General features: G+C 43.7%; 1 pseudogene; it reads left to right on the plus strand.

Annotated features, from left to right (window-relative positions):
* The window catches only part of LOC140695069 (trafficking protein particle complex subunit 9-like), a 114,847-nt pseudogene extending 96,189 nt beyond the window's left edge, over window positions 1-18,658 (plus strand).
* Window positions 18,659-19,088: the final 430 nt, after the last annotated feature.

Consider the following 19,088-nt stretch of genomic DNA (forward strand, 5'->3'; position numbering starts at 1 on the left):
AGCTAATATCCTTAAAGATCAGAGCCCGGAGAATAGGCTGTCCTGGATATTTCAGGCTAAAGGCAACTTTTTTTTACAAAAGGTGCAGAGATAGCAAGTCGGAGCCTAGAAAACAAGGTACAGGTTTAAAGCCAAACGAACACAGCTAACATGGAGTCAAATTTGTTCTTTTCTTTTACAATTTCTTTTTCTAACTCATAAATAATTTTAGTAAGAAACATGAGAAATTTTTTTTTATTTTTGCTTCTTAATAACGGATTACAACTACACTTTAGTGAGCAGGGATGCTGTGCGTGCCTTGGGGTCACAGCAAACTCTTGTTGGGGGTGGTCGACCCTGTAACATACCGGATGTCCCGTGAGTGTTGGTGAGGGTCCCCCTAACCAGGGGCTCTCTTCGGGAACCACCATATGGGCATTGACCTCTGGAGACCTCTTTTTCAGCTGCAGGAAATTTTTTCAGATTTTGTGATGGAAAAATCTCTCCAGCTGCAGATAATCAGGGAATAAAGGAAGAGGAAAAGGGCTTGAAGTAGAGTAGAAGAGAAGGACAGAATATCAGGGAACGTGGGGGCTTGGCAGCGGGGCCTCGGGAGAGAGAGGAGCAGAGGTGTGGAGGGTCCCGGCTACGGAACTAGCTCCTGCACCTTTCCCCGCACCCAAGCCACACAGCTTTTAATTGGGCCCAGGACTCCCTCCTTTCTGGATGTCACCCTGGGCAGAACTTTGAGAATCGAAGCTAAGGGGTGGTCAACACTCACCTAGGGGGTCACTGAGGACTTTGCTCAAGTCCACATTGACTTTTCCAGTCATGTGCCTTCACCTGTTCTTTATCTCAGGATCTGAGAAGCAGGAGCAAGGAACTCATGGAGAGATCCAGGAAGATATCTGACTGTGTTAAGAGACGACAGTCACAGTGACACGTGGAGCGAAGACACTTGCAGTAAAGTAAAATAACTTCACAACTATTGCATCAGAGCTGCAAGTGTGAGAGAACCTAAGCCTGTCTCAGAGTGCAGGGGACAAGAGAAAAGGAATGGTAAAATTACCACTGACATTTGAAATTTTGTTAAAAAGAATGCTACTGTTAATTGTATCACTTGAATGTATGCAGGTGTTTTTCTATGAGCATTCATAGGTTCACAAAACCCCACCAGCCACTCTTGCTCCCATCTGGTGTGGGCTTTCTCAAGCACAGTGCCCTTCCTGCTTGGGTGGGCCACGCTGCTGGTCCTCGCCTGGGGCCGGACTGCTACAGGACACTGAGTCCCCGAGGCACGACCTGGGATACATGACAGGAACATCTCTGCTCTTGGCTGAGGGCCTCCGTTTCCCCCTGCAGTGTAAGAATGCCGGTGACTCAGTTAGAAGCATGCATCCAAGCCATCCTTCCGTGTCATCACCATCTAGAAGCGGTGCCTGAATATTCTGAATTTCTGCAGAATGTTGTTTGCAATCACCTTGAACAAGTGAGTGTGTGTCCTCTTTCAAGTGGAGGAATTACTGCCATTTTCCTGGAACTTACTCACCACTAGTCCATCTGAATTTTCTGTGCTAGGATTCAGTATAGCCTGCTAATAACTCTGCAGTCAGATCTTGAAACCCTGATGAAGAGGATTATTTATTTTCTTTCCTTATATGATAGTATTTTACTTTCAAAATTCTGAGTTTTCTGTTCTTGGAGGAATTTTTTGGGGGTTTGGAGAAACAACTTTGCTCTTACCATCTTTGTGACCTGTTGCTATATGCATCTCACCTGTCTTCTGTCACTTGTGAGGCGGTTCCATTTGTGACCCTGTCCGGGTTATTCATTTTATAAAACATAAAATCTGTAAAAGTACAGAACCCTTTTACTCCGAAGACATTCCACAAATACTCCTTTAATCTGGGTGTGGTTTTAACAAGACACAAACATTAGAACATATACTTGCAGGTTGCCAGTGCAAAATCCCCAAATGAATAGTCTAGCTCAACATCTAAAATCTTTCTTATCTACCTTGGATATGTATGGATAAGTGAAGCAGTTTGCTAAGAACCCAAGACCAGGTTTAGGATACAGGCTGATGTAGCTCAGCGGGTCCTCCCAAGCTGATGCTCTGCCAGAGAGTGGGGTTGAGGGGAGAGGGCGTGCCCTGCCCTCCATGAGCTGACAGTTTCATGGCAAACACCTTCAAAAGGTGAAGAAATTGGGGTTTCTTCTATGAACAGTGGGTCTGAAAAGAGCCCAAAAAGCATGGGAGTGACACAATCCCATTTGTCTCAAGTAGGGGAGAGTGGCTGTGGGGCCACTTGGGAGACTCGTGAGTCCAGGTGGGCAGTGTTGGTGGCTTCCACTTGAGCGGTAGGATAGTGGGTAAAAGCGAACAGATTGAAGGCATGTTTAGATGGTAAAAAGAAAGATTTAAAGCTGTCTGTGAAGGTAGGATGGAGTAAGGCCCAGGTTTCTGGGTGGATTAATGAGTTAAATGATGGTCCTGCTGTGCTCTGAGGAGGGAAAGCTGCAGAGGGATTTCTGGGGGAAAACTGATGAGTTCAGCTGTGGGTAAAGTGAAAGGTTGTTAGATGTGTGGTCTGGGATCTCAGGTGAGAGCCAGTAGTGAGTAGGGAGAGGGGAGAGAGACTTTCAAATAATTTTATCTTGTGAACATACATATAAGGATGAGTAATGACACACTTAACCCCTCTATATTCTGTATTTAAAACCCAGTAACATTTTGTTATATTGGTTGCAGGGGTTCTTAATTTTTTAATACAAATAAAATAAATAGAAACAAAATAGTGGAGTTAATGAATATCTTAGAGTTGATGTGTGTCCTTGTATGTATTTTGATTTCTCATCTTTATAAACATAATCTACAAAAAGTTAACTTGCTTAGAATAAGAGTTAAACACAGGGACATGACACACTCTGTTGGGGGTTGAAGGTGATATCTTTGGCAAATTATATAGCCTCTTTTTGCCTTTGTTGCATCTTCTGTGAATGCCCCCGTGCCCCTCATCACAGCTGATTTCCTAGACTAGAAGTTGGGAGGGAGGCTGCTGAAGGGAGTAAGAGGTGGCAACTGCTAGGAACAAAGAAGACAAAGACAAAAACAGATTAAAGCCAAGAAACTGAGTCCTAATACCCTCAAAGGAAAAATAATCCCGCAGTGTTTTGAGCCACTTATCGTAAGGGAAACAAAATCACGTGGATCCAAATCTCTTGAGCATATGTATATTGTGGGTGGGAGGGTATCATCAGAAAAGGGTTGAGAAGAGGCTTTTTGGTTTCCCTTAACGTTTTCAGTAAGAATGGGGTGCAGAAGCAAAAACCACCCACTACACAGTAGAAGGTGTTGTTTTGTGCGAAACTGACCAAAGTTTGGAAACCAGTCATCAGTGGTGCTGGGAAATGAAGAGGCTTCTGGATTGGGTGGGGCACTTGCTGTGACTTCCAGGTGACCTGCTGGCTGGGGTCTGTGAGGCGGGCAGTAGGTTTGCAGTGTGACCTGGGCATAATCCCTGGCTCTGAGGCTGCTGGTCTGACTAGCAGACCTGGGCAGATGCAGTCCTATTGGGGCATCTCGCGATGTGGCCTGGGACACCTGCCATGCTGAGGGCGAGAGGAGGGATCCCCTAAGGGGGTGTCCCTGTGAAGAGTAGAAACGTCCTCCTGCAGGGGAGGAAGAGCCTCTGAGCAGCGGGCCGGATGCACAGGCAAGAGCAGCCTGAGCACGGAGATTTCGGGGACCTGGAAGTCATAAAGTGGCCCGAACAGCCTTGTTCCTGAGAAACTGGAGGGAAAAGATGCTGCAAATGCAGGCTAATTTCAGACCCTGTGGTGGGTCATGAGTGATAGGAAAGAACTGGTCAGGCAGGCACGAAAGAACCCTGTGGTTGTCCCAGTTGGGGCGTCACACCAGAGGGAGGAGCAGAGTTATAGACTTTGTCACTTTTTATCTGTGTGACTTTGAACAATAACACCCCACCTCTCTCTATATATATCTTCATCTGTAAAGTGACCGAGTGACAACTCGTGTCATCAGAAGGCTTAGTTTAGCTCTGATCCTCATTGTCCAGTCCTGTCAGTGCTGCCCTGCAAGGTTCTGCAGTGGGTGCTCTTACCCTGAGATGGGAGGGCGTAGAAGGGCATTGTAGCACCCGAGGGCAAGAAGGGGTTGCTTTAAAAGCAGACATGTAGCCTCCTGCAGCTGCAGACCTAGAGGCAGTTTGGTTTATGGTCGTGGAGGGGACTTTGGAGGTCTTAGCATCGTCTTAAGACTTGTTTTCCCTTGGGGACCTGATTTGCCTTTGCAGATTAATGTTGAAGATTTGGGCTTCTGGCAAAGCTGTTTTCAGAGATGGGTATATATGTAACATATAGTATAAAATGAAAGGTTTTATTTAATATTTGGGACTTTGTAGCTGTAGGGAACAGCTCTGTTGGCCTGGTTTCCATGGAGGACACTAGCAGTCGTCAGAGCGTGCGGGAGGGCAGGCAGCCTGCAGTGCTGCTGCAGGGGTTCTCCCCAGCAGAACGCTCTGCTGAGTTGACTCTTCTCTGAGTTTGGTTGCCAGAGGAGCAGACAGCAAAGTAATGAGTTCTGGTGGGATTGTATAATGACAGGAAGAAAGAGGGAGCCGTAGTTCTTAGGGACTACTACACTCTTTTGGTTCCTGATCCAGTGTGTCCCATTACACAATTGATGAGTTGTGTCTATTCTGGGACTTGATTGAAATAAACGTGCAGCCTGAATATTAAGAGTTATGTTTTATTTGTCAGAAGGACTCGAGCCAGGATGACCGCCTCTCAGAACACTCTGAGGGACTGCTCGCAAGAGTAGGGGAGAAGCTAGGATTATATAGGAGCTTTACAACAAAGACCAGGTAGTCAGAACAATAAAACATTGCTTGTTATCTAAAGAAAGCCAGGTATCTCAAGTTCATGAATTTAATGCTTTTCAATATATGGGAGGAAGCCAACATTTGGGCTGACTGAATATATACTTTAGACAAGCACCTAGCTATCTAGGGCCAGTAATCTGTCCTTTCTTATTCTGAGTCTGCTCAGAGGGCACCGTTGTGAATGGCTGCAGGCCTGTCTTCACTGGGGGGTGGCGGCAGCCGCTGATGACTTGTTTTCAGCATTCTTTGTTTAGTGACATGGTTGCAATATTTTCATTCAATTTGTAGTGTTTTCATTCACAGAAAATTATGGTATTACCCTGATTATGGATAATCTGGAAGCTTGGAATGGAACCGAGATGGAATTACTGCAGGTAACTTCTACTTTAATAAGCCATGTGTAAACATGAACACGGAGGAAGCATACAAAAGGATTCGGTGGTGAATGGGAAGGGTTTCTGCACGTTACAGGAGAAGGCAAGGCAGAATTCTTCTTCTTTGTGGGCAGGTATGTGAGTCCAACTTTCCTTTCTGAAGTGCTTTCTGAGAACTGTTTATGGTAATGAACCAACATTGACAAACGGTGACACACATTGCATTTAAGAGCTGGCTGGCTTCAACTTGGGTATTGGACAGGTGGAATTCATAGGCAGTGGTCAGGTGGATGGGACAGAGATGGAGCCCAGGCCTGGGCCCATATTCAGGTTGAAATCGCCATTTACTCACCATAGCGCCTTGGACTTGAATGTAACCTCTCTTAAACTGATGGTGAGTCTGTGAAATGGGCATGATAATATTCGTTACTTCCTGGGCTTGTTGTAAGTTCTGAAGATTATTATAGCACACATGAAGCACTTAACACACTGACACTTAGCAGTGTACACTTTGTTCGACCACCACGCTTGGTGTGTGTCAGAGCCTTAAAGGCAGCATGTGTCTGTTTAGGATGCACTGGTAGCCCCTTGGCTACTTTGTGAATTTGGTGATTTCCTTTAATACTTGTAACTCTGTGTGCCATGGGCAGTTATTTTTATGGACAGATGAGGAATCTCAGGGTAAAAAAGACTGTGTAATTTGCCCAAAGTCAGACCATAATTTTGTGTGCAGGGGCCTCGGTTCAGCATGGGCTCCTGGGCCTTCTGCTCTCTCCGTTCAGCACCAGAGCCAGATGTGGGCTCGGCTGTTTCCCAGCCCAGAATATCCGGCAGGCCACAAGACACACCTGGTCCTGTGCTGCTTGAGCAAAATCTCCGGAGGAGAGGCAGTTACAAAAGGGATAAACATAAAAACAGACGACAGCAAATTGTGATCAGCTCTGAGAAGGAAAGGAACACGTCTGGCCGTGCAGAGCTGGGAGCTTTCCCATCGGGGCTGCTCTGGGGGCGCTCATCTCAGCTAAACAAGCTGTGCTGCTGCACCAAGGCAGGAAGGCAGGGCGCGTGTGGCCAGGTAGACAGGGCCTCGTTGATCGTACTCATTCCCTATTAAGTGGCAGGTGTCACAGGCACTTAACTAATAAACAGATGTTGGCCAGAATCATCACGCATTTTGCTTGGTAGTTTTATTGGCGCCAACTTTGAGAGGAGGTCATTGAAGCTGGGGAGTTTGCTGCATGCCCGTGATTACCATGGAAATACCCCCACTGGTCTTTCAACCTAGACTGGTGTGGCTGTCATGTCCCAGCCCTGTGAATGGCATCGTGCAGCTTCTCCCAAGTGGCCCAAATGACTGACATTGATATGCTTAATTCGTAGGAAATGGTATGTGGCAATAAGAGAAAAAGGTAGTAAGAAATTGGAAAACTAGAAAATAACCAATTCTTCCCCTGCTGGGGGACCGTACCCTGTGTCTCTCACCCCACTCACTGCCTGTCACCTCCTCCCTGCCGACTCCGTGTTCAGAAGCCACTCTGAGCCTTTGAAGAACATTTTGCCTCATGACACTGTTGACTAGGACCTGCGACCTCTCTGTCCCTGGTTAACTCTCTCTTCAAAGCCATTTAAATTTCTTGCAGGCTCCTCCACTCAAATGTAAGAATAGCCCCTTTAAACTTCTTGATGCAGCTCCTTAATGAAGATCTTGGGAAGGAAACCTAGCCAAAACCTGGGAGGTATTCACAGAGTGAATGTAACCTGAGCATTTTTTGACGTTCAGAATCAGAGCGGTGGGAGACACAGGAAGGCCTTTTTAAGTTAGCAAGTGGAAAGAGAAAGGACTCAGGATGTTTGAGACTGAAACATCTCGGTCCCAGCCAGCAAGGCACCTGCGTTCAGGATGGTGTGTGGGGAGTGCAGAGTTCTCAAAAAGAAAGAAGTGGTGGGATGGCAGGGAGGACATTTAGGTACTTAACTGGGGAAGGAAAAAGTTGGCTGAACAATTCATGGTTGAACAAGAGGATTGTGACATGATGTGCTTGTATTTTGGAGAGAAGGGTTTTGTGGAGCCAGGCCTAAGGAGAAATCTCTCTGACTGGGGAGTCAGCACAACAAAAAAACACACAGAACCAGGCAGACCCCATGGCCCCTGATGGGGGAGAGGCTGCCCACCAATTGGAGACCTGGAGGCTGCTTCTGTCCCTTAGCTGGGGCCTCAGACCTCACTTCACATCCCAGTCCTGTTGATACAAGAAAAAATATGTGGGGCATGAGAAGGGCTGTGTCCCAGGCTTCCGTTGAGCCCCTGGGATGTGCCCCACCAGATTTTGTTCCTTGGCTTCATGCAGTAAAGAATTCAAGAACAAGCCAGTGTTGAGTAAAGGTAGATTTATTCAGAGAGATACATTGACAGGCATGAGAAACGTCACGAAGTATGGGGGTTTGATGCTCAGATTAAAAGTAGGCACACACTCCACAGAAATAGTGTGGGCCTTCTCCGAAGAGGTAGAGAGAGGGGTTCCTGGGATGTGGCTCTGTGTTGCTCCTTTTCTTGGGCTTCGTGGTTTCATATGCTAATAAGTAGAAGGACCAGCCTTAGGGCAAGGGGCTGGGATTCCAGGGAGTTGGCCATTTTCCACCCTTTGACCTTTTGTGGCTAGCCTTGTGACGGCCATGGTGCCTGGGGCCGTGTTATTCACCATGTTACTATTACAATGGGTGTATAATGAAGCTCAGGATCTACTAGAAGTTAAATCTCTTCATCCTGAGCCTCAAGACCTATTGGGGGTTGAATTCTCCACCATTTTGATGTTAATTGCTGTGGTCTTTCTTGAATGGCTTGCTCTGCCCCCTTCCATCCTGTCTCACTGTGATGACACAGAGAGAGCAAAGGCCGGGCCCTGCGTGTGTTCCTGCATTTAACAGCGGGAGATGTGGGGTGGGCTGAGGATGACTCTGAGTGGTGAGAAATATGTTTCAGATTTTCCCACATGAGACATGGGGACCTGCCAGCAGCCATTGCAGATTTATCTCACGGGCATTATCGCTTGTGTTGTTACGGAAACAACAGGCCAGCCAAGAAATAAGCAGCACTCAGAGGGTGGGAGTACTGAGATTTATTATGCCAGCGGGCTCAGAGGGGCTTCTGTTCCCAAGCCCTGAGCACATCCAAGACGTGCACATGAGGTTTTATAGGGTTAATTACAAGTATGGGGCTTTTAGCCAATAAGGCTCGAACAACAAAAAGCAAGGAATCAGTACACTGAAGCTTATCAATTTGGAACAGATCACGTTACTGACAATTGTTGACCTTGGATTTACGAGTTAGCTTGTTAGCCCAGTAAACTGACACTGAACTTCAGATTTACGAGTTAGCCCAGCAAAACTTAGATCAGTAAACCGACACTTATCACACTTAGATTTGTGACTTAGCTTGTTAGCCCAGCTGGGGTTTTTGTTCACAGTGTCACTCATCTTTTCTATTTTCCTTTTATTTTTAAAGTATTTAATCCAAATTTAATATCAGGATTTTTTTGGAAAGAAATTTCTCTTTTTCTTTTCTTTGGGGCTCTTTTGGGGGGTAGGTAATTAGGTATATTTATCTGTTAGTGGAGGCCCTGGGGCTTGAACCCAGGACCCTGTTCACACTAAGCACACGCTCTACCACCTGCCCCATCATCTTTTTCTTTTTGCTTTAGCTGCCAAGAATCTTACAGCTGAATTTCTAGTCGGCCTTTAACACTTGCCCTGACTTCATGGAATCCATTTTTATGAGTTTACCTCCCCCTGGTTTCATTTAAGTATTGAATCTCCATTTTCTCTTCACTCTCAGTTTTGCCTTTTTGTTGTTATGGTTGTTAAGCTGTGTTTAAAAAATTGTTTAATTTCTCTTTTAGCAGGAGGCTGAAGTAAATAAATATGTAAACAAACATCACACTTAAATGCTTTTATATATTCTAAGCTGTTTAGTAGTTAATTAAAAACCAAATTGAATATTAAAGGGATAACATTTTTAAATTATTTTTTAATTTTTTATAAAGACATAGCTGATTTAAAATATATGTTTCAGGTGTACAATAGATGCTCCATTTATAGGTACTGTAAAACATTGTCTGTATTCCCTGTGTTGTAAGATACATCCCTCTAGAGTGTTTACATTACATGTTGCAGTTTGTATAAGAAAGTTGGGTAACGCAGAGTCTGGAACGTGGCTGTGTATGACTCAGGTTCACGCTCACCCTGCCTGTCAGAGCTCAGGCCTTCACTCCTTTCTGCAGGGGAGCGAGTGGAGGCAGCTCTCATCAGCGCTGGCACCACACTCTGAGTGGCAGTGACAGCAGTGACTGTGTGTGGACGTGAAAATTGTTGTTCCAAGAGTTTTACATGCTTTTCTGCATTTAATAATTAAAGCCCTCCTGTGAGGAAGGGTTTTAAGTTTTTAATGAATAATACATTTTATTTTGATATTGATAGACTTCAAAACTCCGGAAAATTTACAGGAGTAGTACAATAAATGCTTAGATACAGTTCACCTTAAAGGGCACTATTTGCCCTTTTGTGATGGGCTTATTTTAGCATAAATTTTCAAAGTTCATTCATATTGTAGCCTGAATCAGTACATTATTCTTTTTGTTTGATAATATCCTTTTCCTTTTTTTTCGTTTTTGGTCTATTTAAAAATATTTTCATTGAAGTCTAGTCAGTTTATAGTGTTGCATCAGTTTCTTGTGTACAGCACAAAACTTCAGTTAAATAGGAACATACCTGCATTCATTTTCATATTCTTTTTAAACATAAGTTACTATAAGTTATTAAATATATTCTCCTGTGCTATACAGTATATACTTGCTGTTTATTGTATACATACTCAGCATCTGCAAATCTTGAACTCCCAATTTATTCATTCCACACCCTCTCCCCTCTGGTAACCATAGTTTGGTTTCTATGTCTCTGTGTCTGTTTCTGTTCTGTAGATAAGTTTATCTTTTTGTTCCTTTGTTTTTGTTTTTTTTTTTTTGTTTTAGATTCCACATGTGAGCGATCTCATATGGTATTTTTCTTTCTCTTTCTGGCTTATTTCACTTAGAATGTCATTCTCCTGGTCCATTCATATTGCTGCAAATGGCATTATTTTATTATTATTTTATTGCTGAATAGTAGTCTATTGGACATATATACTACAACCTCTTTATCCAGTCGTCTGTCAGTGGACATTTAGGTTGTTTCCATGTCTTGATATTGTAAATAATGCTGCTGTGAACATTGGGGTGAAACTGTCTTTTTGAATTACGTTTCCTTTCGGATATATGCCCTGGAGTGGGATTGCTGTGTCATCTGGGCCCCCAAGGTTTTGTCTTTTGAGGAACCTCTATACAGTTTTCCACAATGGCTCCACCAAACTGCATTCCCACCACAGTGTAGGAGTGTTCCCAATTCTCCACAGCCTCTCCAGCATTTAGTGTCTATGAACTTCTGAATGATGGCTATTCTGACTGGTGAAAGGTGATACTTGTTTGCAGTTTTGATTTGCATTTCTCTGATAATGATATTGAGCATTTTTTCATGTGCCTATTGGCCATTTGTATGTCTTCATTGGAGAAATGTTTCTTTAGGTCTTCTGCCCATTTTTGGATTGAATTGTTTGTTTTTCTTTTTTATCAAGTGTAAAAGCTGTTTACATATTCTGGGAATTAAGCCCTTGTCACTTTCATTTAATGCAACTATTTTCTCCCACTCCATAGGTTGTCTTTTTGCTTTAATTTTTGTTTTCTTTTCTGTGCAAAAGCTTGTAAGTTTAATTAGAACCCACTTGTATATTTTTGCTTGTATTTCTATTGCTATAGTAGACTGCTCTTGGAAAATATTGTTGAGATATATGTCAGATGTTTTGCCTATGTCTTCTTCTAAGAGGTTTATAGTGTCTTGTCTACAATTTTTAGTCTTTAAGCCATTTTGAATTCATTTTTTTGTATGTTGTGAGGGGGTAGTCTAACTTCATTGATTTACATGCAGCTGTGCAGTTTTCCCTGCACCATTTGATGAAGAGGCTGTCTTTGCTCAATTGTATGTTCTCACCTCCTTTGTCAAAGATTCAATTACCAAAAGTTTGTGGGACTATTCTTGGTAATTTTGTTTATCCATTCATTGATGGATGGATATTTTTAGTGACTTTTAGCTACTCTGAATGATACTGCTATGAATATTGATGTGCAAGTTTTTGTGAGAATACATTTCCATTCTGTTGGCTGTACAGTTGGCCCACCATATCTGTAGTTTCCACTTCATGGATCCAGATGGCTGATTGCAAAGGGACTTGATCATCCTTGGATTATGGTATCCAGGGTGGGGGTTCCTGAAACCAACCCCCCGAGGACACTGAAGGATGACTCTACATGTAGGAGTGGAATTGCTCAGCCACATAACTCTAACCTTTTGAGGAAACATCGGGCTCTTCCAAAGAAGCTGCACCATTGCCCCTTTCCAACGGCTGCATATTGAGGGTATCCATTTCTCTGCCTCCTGATTGACACTTGTTATTGTCCATGTTTTGATTATAACCATCCTAGTGAGTTTAAAATGAGATCTCATTTTGATTTTGATTTCGCTAGTGATGCTGACCATCTTTTCAGATGCTTATTGGCCAATTGTGTATCTATTTAAATCCTTGGCAAATTAAAAAATTGGGTCGATTTTCTTTGTATTGTTCAGTTGTAAGCATTTGTTTTATATCCTGGATACTAGTCTCTTATTAGATATATGCTTTGCAAGATTTTTCTCCTATTCTGCAGATTGTCATTTCACTTTAATTTTTTTAAACATTAAAACAATTTCTTTATAGGGGAGGTAATTAGATTTATTCATTTTGTTTTTCTTCCTTAGCACGCACTCTATCATTTGAGCTACCCCTTTCCCCTTTCATTTCACACTCTTGATGTTGTCCTTTGTAACAAATGATTTTAATTTGATGAAGTCCATTTTATCTATTTTGTTTTATCACTTGTGCTCTTGGTATTGTATCTAGGAAGCCATAGCCTATCCTATGACCACAAAGATTCATACTATGTCTTCTTTTAGAAAGTTCATATATTTAGTTTTTACGTTTCTGTCTGTGATCCATTTTGAATTAATATTTGTTATATAAAATACGGGGTCCAGATTCCAGATTCATTCTTTTGCCTTCAGATACCCAGGTGTCTCTGCTCCATTTGTTGGATAGACTATACTTTCAATGGAGTGTTGTTGGCACATTTCTGGAAAACTGACTGTAAATGTAAGTTTCCCCCCAGGATTTTTTATTGTGTCTCATAGATTTCTGCATCCAAACTTATGACAGAAGCATAATGACTTGAGTGCTCTAGATTTGCTGTAACCTTTGAGTGAGTCCTCCAAATTTGCTCTTCTTTTTCAAGATTGTTTTGGCTGACCTGGGTCCCTTGCTTTCAATATGAATTTTGGGATCAGTTTTTCAATTTTTGCAAAGAAGTCAGCTGGAATTTTGATAGGGATTCCATTAAATATGTAGATTACTTTGGGAAGTCTTAACATTTTTAACAATATTTTCTACCATTGCATGATCATGGGATGCCTTCCATATATGAAGATATTTTAAAATTTTTTTGGTGATACTTCAAAATATTCAATGTACAAATCTTGTAAACTTTTGTTAAATGTATCTCTCATTTTATTTTTTATGCAGTTGTAAATGGAACGGCTTAGCTTCATAAGGGTGGGACTATATATATCAATTTATTTATTTCTAGGATTCCTACATAGCAAATACACTAGGTTTATATTTGCTACATTGATCTATCCACAATTCTTCCCACCCCCGTGTCATAAGAAACCAAGACCCAGCTTAAGCCATCTGAACACCTATGTGGAAGTGAGAAATGAGACCTTTGGGTGGGGTTTGTGTAGATGATACTGAGATCTTATTCAGGATGGCTTCATCTTAATTTCTTTTAAACAATCCTTTCAGAGTACATAGTCAGATACATTAGGAAAATGCTGTTTTGATGTGCGGAGGAGCTAAGACTATAATTTTCAAGTAATTTCTAGTGAGAGTGTTGTACTTGAAACATAATTTGCATCAATCTTTGAAGATTTATGTTTCAGGAGCTTTGAGTAAATAATACCTGTCTTTATTCAATAACTACAACTAAATGCTCAAGCAACATGTAAGAGTTTGAGCAAACTGCTCCCGCCCCGTAGTGCTGGTTGGTTGCAGCTGTAACTGGAGTCAGCGCTTACCTCGCCCAGTACACTTGTGCTGATCTGCTCAAAACAGTTCGTCCAACAGTTTGTCGGTAGTCTTTTAGACAAAGCCATAAAGCATTGATTTAAGGTTGCTGGAATGTAATCTATTCTTATTAATATTAAGTAAGCACATATTGAGTACTTACTGTATGTTGGGAATTGTCCCTCAGCCTCACATGAATATTACTTCTAATAAAACCTCTCATATTTCCCTGTTATTTGCACTTTACAGATAAGGAGACTGAGGATTAGGTCTTCTCTCTTTTGGGGGGAGCTCATTATCAACGATGGGAAGTTGTAAGGAAAAAGATATTGATTCATCCAGAGAAAATATTTTTCTGAGATTCAGTATTGAAGAAGGTAACCACTGAAGAGGGTGATCATTGTTTGAGTGAGACGAGCCCCGGGTTGTACGGAGTCAGCATCCCTGTCCTGGACGCTGCACGTGTAGAGCTGCGTGGTGGGTGAGGCGGCACGGCCGCGCAGGGAAAGCGGATGCCGGGCCGTTGGGCTGTGCTCAGGCCCGGTGGGGCTTTCTCCTAAGAGCAGTGGACCGTCATTGACAGATTTTAAGTAGGCTAGTGCGATGCTCTCGTAGATCACTTTTGTCTTGTAGAATGCTTAGAAACATTTAGAAGGCTCGGCAGGAGGTGATGTGATGAGTCAGAGTAGGGTGGCTGCGAGGTGTAGCAGTGTTCAATTTTCAAGTGATTTTCAGTCCCAGGTTTGTGGCTCAGTAGCCGTGTCACTTTGGATGACACACCCAAGGAAGTGAAACAATTTATCTAATCAATAGAAGCAGTGATGTACCGAACTCCCAGGACTGCTGTGTAGATCCAGTGAGATAACGTGTGCACAGTGTGCAGCATGGTCCCCAGCACAGAGTCAGTGCTGAGGGAGTGCCAGTGAGTACCTGGTAGGACAGGTGTGGGTGGTGGATCTCGTTGACTGAGGAAATTTGCCCCTGAAGGAGGGGTCTTGTCACATCTGTGAGTGATTGGCCTGAGCTGGGAGAGGCAGGGAGACCTTGCCCCCGACCAAGGGCCCTGGGCAGGATGGCTATGGGAGGAACACCGTGAAGTTAGCTCTTTGCAGGTGGAGTTGGAGGTGCCCTTGAGACATCTAAGTGCAGTGTCACAATCACAGAAGTGGTCTGGTCCCGGGCTGTGCATTTTCCTGCTGAGATATTGATCTCTGAACGCGAAGACATACTTTACAGGACAAGTGAATAGTAGTATCATCTCTCATCAAAGCTCACATCTCTTTATTCATCACTCACTTTGCTAATTGGGTACTTACAGAACACACTTCACTGTCCTCCCCTGGGCTCAGGCTCCACAGAAAAGAGCTGGTGAGTCTCCCTCTTTTCCAGAAGAAGACACACTTAGCTGGTAGACTTCTATACCTCGCCAGACTTAGAATTTTAGGTTGTTGATTTAATTCTATTTTCTGTTGGTCATCTCCTGACAGGAGAGACGTTTTACCTCATGGTCAGGTTTCAATTAGCTGTTACTGAGAATTGCTGGTCTGATCCATAGTGTATTTATTCTATTAACTTTGTAGAGTACTTATCATTTTTCTGTCTTTGCTCTTTAATTTTGTTTGCCCCTTCAATTTTCTATCTTATTTGGGACCTTATTTTATTTTTTAATTAAAAAATGTCTATTAGCAGTTAACAAAACAAAAGCAAAGAAAAAATGCACATGATAGCTAAATTTAGAAAATATCTTGTGTGTTTTCTGTCTCAGCAATGGAGGGTTCTAGAAACTCGTGAAAAGCTTCATTACATAAGTTCCTTTAAATTCTGATTAAGAAATAAAACCTTCCTTCCTCATCTTTCAAGCTGCACAGCTAATTGTCAAGAAAGTGAGGGGAAATTCTCAGAAGCCAAGACAAACCAGAAAGCAGGGATTCTGGGAGATACGTGAGCCTTAGAAGCCCTGGGGTGCCGGTTGGCTCCTGAACTGAGTTTCAGTTGCCCTGGCAGGAGGGCAGGAGGTGAGCCTGTGGCCTCTCACACTGGGAGTTGGATGGCTGTTCTTATATAAGGCCAAACACATCCTGAGAATCCTGCTTTATAAAAGGTTGAATTAGAAAGAAAAGAATAAAAGCATTCCTCAAGGCAAGGAAGTAAGGAAAGTAAAATTTTTTGGAAGCGGGAAAAATAACATATCCAAAGTAAGGATTTAGTTTAAAGCTGTTCTGGCATGAGAGTGACCACAAACCCATGGCAGAAAATCACAGCTCCTCCCGGAAAGAGAAGGTGTGTTTTGAATGAATCAGTGGACAGCCATTCTGAAAAAGGCCTCCAGAGTCTTCTGGATCAAGATACTGGACTCAAACACCTCCCTTCCATGGTCTCATTTAAATAACCAGAAAGGTTTTAAAGGAAAGAAGCCATAATCATAGTTCTATTTATTGACATTACTTTATGCTAGGAATTCAAAGGTGACTATGGAGTTGTCTCCTCTTTTATGGACCTTACTTTCTATTTGACATAGTTGGGGAACTTGGTGGAGGGTGGTGTTAGTATGTTGCAATTAACCAGGAGAGGAGTTTAAGAAAGCAGTGAAGGGTTGGTGACATTTTTCGCTGAGGACAGTCCTGTTCTGTTGGCTTGTAATTACAGGCTCGTTGAGTTGTCACTGGAGGGAATTAATCTTAAGGAATTTGGACTTAGCTCAGGCCTCTTCAGAATGGACAAGTGAACCTGGAGAAAGACAGTCAAATCTGTGCAGACATTGAAGTTCACTTCAACATGTGGTATCCATGAGCCAAAGATAGGACTAGTAGGCAGCACTTCTTGAGGACAGAGGAGTGGTTTTTAAGGTTCTTCAAGAATGAATCCCAAGGTACCGGGATGGCCAGTTGTCAAACTGTGACTTTGCTCTTTGGACGGTGTATCCACCAAGGGTATTGGCCGTTTATAAGTTTCCATTTCTCCTTAATACATGTCAGGTTATGAGGACGTGGGCATAAACGTTTCACACCTTGTCAAGGTGACTTTGGGTACCTGCCTAGAATCATGGGCACAGTTGCGGCTGCGTCATACATCTTGCCGCACATCCCGCTCCCCGGCTCCGTGATCACGGCAGAGTGGTTCCTTATTGAGCTGTCCATCTCCTCTGTGACATTGTAACCAAACAAAAGATTGGAGAGTATTAGCTTGGCTTTTTTCTTTTCTAACATTCCCTTCAAATTATGATGACTGATAGTGGACCCAGTTACGTTTGCAGATGATTTACAAGTAGGGCTGTCAGTACAAACCTTGTAATCCCCGCTGTGTGATCTAGAGAAGAAAGTTACACTCTTTCCAAATTGTTTTGATGCACTTATGTGGGAAAATGATGTATGTTTGAATATGTATTTCCTCTCTTACTCATCATGGCTAGAGATGAATATTTGTAGACATGGAATGAGTACTCTGTATTTGAACTGTATGGTCCCCTAAATTCTCCCCAGCTTTTTAAAGTCATCACTGGAGTGCTACCTCCAGAGTGCCGCAAAGCATCCAACACTGCCTGCTCTTCGGACACTGTAAGTTTCCAAGTTGGGGAAGGCTGCTGGCTGGTGAGGCAATCTCTCGCACATCTCTGGTTGGGTGATGTGAGCTGAGAACACAAGAATTGGCAGACAGTAACTAACCACGATCACGTCCATTTCTGGAACACTCATGGAGGATTTTACACCTATGCTAGTGGAATACGTTATTTCATTTAGTTTTCCCAAAAATCATAATTAGATTTTATCACCTGTATTAAAAAGGAAACTGCCAAAGCGAGTGACGTGCAGACTTTGGACTGGAACACGGGTCTTTCTGATCCCTGTCTCTGTTCCCTCCCCGGCCTATCCTTGCAAATGACCAGGAGACTCTTCCTCTGTCTTGAGTTTCCCTCTGATGTTACCGCTCTCTTTGTTTCTAAGAGAGGAAAACAAGTCTAAACTTACTTTCCAGTTGGAAATGGAATGGAGAGTTAACGTTGGAAGCCGGGAGAATCTGTCCTGTGATGAAGTGGTCTCCGAGCCACTTCCACTGGGATGTCACATCACTGTCTGGGCCCCTTGCTCAGCCTGTGCACAGGTGACAGCGCAGTTGTGCCGAGCAGTCCTCCCGGACAGGGCAGTGGGTTGGAAATGAGTTTGGGGATTTGGTTTCATTACACAAGTTCCTGAGGGCCTTGACCTGGCACTTCGAGTGGGAGCATTCCCTGTCCCACAGACTGTGCTCTGGGCCCGTGCAGACCTGACGTGGCCTCAGCCTGAGTCTCAGGGCCCGTGGTGATGAGGAGCATTTTAGCCCAGGGTCTGCCGGAGGCTCTGAGACTACTGGGCTGTGGGACTTTGTCCAGGATGATAATAATTCCTCCCCGAGTTTCAGATTTCCTTGCCTGTGAGCCGGGGTAGTAGTTGTTTCTGAGATGATTGTAATGATTCAGTAATGGGCGCAGCGTGTGCTGACAAGTAGCTGGGTGCTTTAGGAGCAGAAGTCGCAATCACTCTGTCAGCCTCTCCCTGTGCGCTCTGTGCTTTGAGAAGTTGTGTGTTTGGTGAAAGTCCCGCCCAGACCCTAGGGTCTAGATGAACTGTTGTTCCTTTACTTTCCCTTCCTTTTCCTCTTTCCCTTCTCTGTGTCCCATGTTTAGGTAGCAGATTCCTCTATTTCAGGGAATACGGGCTTTTCTAGTAAAGGGACAGGTGGAATGCGGAGAGGTGGGGCCCAGAGGGGGTCTGGAGTGTCTGCACAGTGCTGCTTCCCTGCGTTTCTGCATCTGGTCCCATCAGTGCACTAAGTCAGCCTTCCTCTTCCTTCCTGTGTCATCGGGTCTCTGTTTTAAGGGAAAACCATTTTTATGGGTCTTTTTTCACTTACGTGTTTCATTCAGATGCTTGTTGCTTTTCTCCCTGTGCTTCAGCGTTCCGAGGAGAAAATTCAGCCGTGCAGCATCCTCTCCGAGCTCTACGAGTTGATCGGCTTCCACTGCAAGTCCACCTTCTTCAAGCGGGTGGCCCCCGTGCGGCACGCGGCCCCCGGCATCCCGGAGCCTGGCGGGAAGGCCTGCTCCCGACTCCTCCTGCAGACGCTTCCTGGCTACAGTCTGTCACTGGACTTGCAGGACTTCAGCAAATGTGTTGGAACTAAAACATTGCTTCAGCCCCATTAACCATGCCTGGTTTGGGCCCTGCTGTCCTGCCTCATCAGGGTGAATCTTGATTCATTTAGAACAGGGCTCAGCCGACTTTTCCTTTCAAGGGCTTGGGGGTAAATATTTCAGGGTCTGAAAACCTCCTGATCTCTGGTGCAGCTGCTCAGCTCTACTGTTTAGATGCCAGAACAGCCAGATAGTCCACACACCCATAGAGCTTTATTAACAGCGGTGGCTGGGGCTGGATTGGGTGTATGAACTGCAGTTTGCCCCCACAGCCTCCTCAATATTGACACCTGCACCAGAGTGTACATTTGTGACAATGGGTGAACCTACACTGACATGTCATCATCACCCATAGCCCATAGTTGACACTAGGATTTACACATTGTGTTGTGCACTCTGTGGGTTTGGACAGATGTACAATGACA

The sequence above is a fragment of the Vicugna pacos genome, unplaced genomic scaffold, assembly GCF_048564905.1.
Source record: "Vicugna pacos unplaced genomic scaffold, VicPac4 scaffold_130, whole genome shotgun sequence".
Lineage (NCBI taxonomy): Eukaryota > Metazoa > Chordata > Mammalia > Artiodactyla > Camelidae > Vicugna > Vicugna pacos.